Source organism: Cherax quadricarinatus, chromosome 37, assembly GCF_038502225.1.
Source record: "Cherax quadricarinatus isolate ZL_2023a chromosome 37, ASM3850222v1, whole genome shotgun sequence".
Taxonomy (NCBI): Eukaryota; Metazoa; Arthropoda; class Malacostraca; order Decapoda; family Parastacidae; genus Cherax; species Cherax quadricarinatus.
Genome location: NC_091328.1, coordinates 5,414,697 through 5,416,969, shown reverse-complemented (window position 1 = coordinate 5,416,969; position 2,273 = coordinate 5,414,697).

Here is a 2,273-nt window from a genome sequence, read left to right as displayed (position 1 = left end):
TGGCTCATTTTTAATCTCAGGTGTACAGTATTGATCAACTCTTTGTGCCAAAGCAAAAGCTCTTCCACCCCCTCCTGCCCTGCCTCCCCTCCCCCCCTTTTCCCATTTTTGTGAAAACATGACCACCCAGGTATTTCTTGGGATGACACCAGAGCTTTTTACCAATGGGATATAACATTACAGCTTTTTTTCTAGTTATTTTTCATATACATTTATATATTTATGATGCAAAGTTCCCAATGGGTACATCCCTTTTTGAAGGGAAATACCCATTTCAACTTATTTTTTAAAGTCAGTATGTTGAAAATTTTCTTAATTTTGTTATCACAAGGTATGTATGTCAATGGGATACTGACAAGTATGTTAATAAGACAATATGCAGTTTTTTTTTTACTTTTCATCAAACAGAGACTAAACTCAGATGCACAAGTGATGTCAGCTGCAGTAATGTTCCTCAGCAAAGGGAAACTTGAAAGTTTAAAATTAGGCAATGGAGGGGGGAGGGACAGTAGGCCAACTTCAGCACTTTTCCATATAGTTAATGGAATAGCAGGTAAGAATAAATCTGGCCAGTGCTTCAGAAATTAAGGATGAACCTGATTTGTGTGTTAGTGGTGCAGTCTGAGCAGATTCCAAACCTGGTTCTGTCTGCCTGTTGCATTGATGAACTTGCCCAGTATCAAACTAATTATCAGGGAAGCAGTCAGAATAGATTTTTTTTTTTCTCCAACAAACCGGCCGTATCCCACCAAGGCAGGGTGGCCCAAAAAGAAAAACAAAAGTTTCTCTTTAAATTTAGTAATTTATACAGGAGAAGGGGTTACTAGCCCCTTGCTCCTGGCATTTTAGTCGCCTCTTACAACACACACAGCTTACGGAAGAAGAATTCTGTTCCACTTCCCCATGGAGATAAGAGGAAATAAACAAGAACTAGTAGGAAAATAGAAGAAAACCCAGAGGGGTGTGTGTATATATATATGATTGTACATGTATGTGTAGTGTGACCTAAGTGTAAGTAGAAGTAGCAAGACGTACCTAAAACCTTGCATGTTTATGAGACAAAAAATGGACACCAGCAATCCTACCATCATGTAAAACAATTACAGGCTTTCGTTTTACACTCGCTTGGCAGGACAGCAGTACCTCCCTGGGTGGTGCTGTCTACCAACCTACTACCTAGGAGAATAGACTTCATCTATTAAATTCTCTGATTGCCACCATTAACACCACACACAAATCATTAATTTCAGAAGCATTGGCCAACCTTATTCTCACTGGATATGACACTAAAATTACATAAACTATATAGAGAAGTACTAAGGTTAGCCTACTGTCTTGCCTAATTTTTAACTTCAAAGTCTCCACTTTGCTGAATGTGATGTCACTTGCCCACTACATCAGCTCACGTGTCTCCTATATATACGCTCTTTTTCTACCCATCTCTGGCCAACAAAACATCCCAATAAAAATACAATAAACAGCATATTTTATTTTATTAACATACAGATTAGGCAATTACTACTTGAAATGAGAAACAAAAATGTGAAAGAAGGTTAAATGGTTGCCTCTCAATTATATGCAAGTGGGGAATTTAGAAAGAAAGCAGAAAATGCCAGAAAGGTAAAAGAATTGGATAAAAAATTTTATTTACTCAGTATTTTCAGCAGCACCACTTTAGCAACTCTCCACTTTTACAATTTTCTTATTTCCTTCCTTGTGCTCTCCTAATTGCATATTTCCTTACACCCTTCAATGATTTCACATTTTTTCTCGATGTAAAGAATAGTCAAGTGTTCACTTATATTATAGTTAAACCCTTGTGTAAATAAAGCTGTGCTTCTATTTAAAAAGAGAAATGTAATTAATTTCATTATTCTTTCTGCAGTTTTACATTTATTATTTCAGTAATTCATTAGCAGGCATCACTTATCAATACCCGATTACTTTTTTTTTTTTTTTTTTTTTTTTTTTTTTTTTTTTTTTTTTTTTGCAAAAAATTGTCTATCGTAGTTACAGAATACTGTTAAATTTGGTCACTGATATTCACACTTACCAGTCAATATTAAAAAACTTCTGGGAATATATTTGTAGCTGTAATTTAGGAGATAACTGTACAGAGGTAATATTGTAGGTGCCTTAACAAATCATTACACAAACAACCCACACACAGAGGAGACCCCCAAAAATACACTTACATAATTATTCGAGTTGGGAGCAGTTCGAAACTCGAGGTACCACTGTAATTTATACAGAAGAAGGGGTTACTAGCCCCT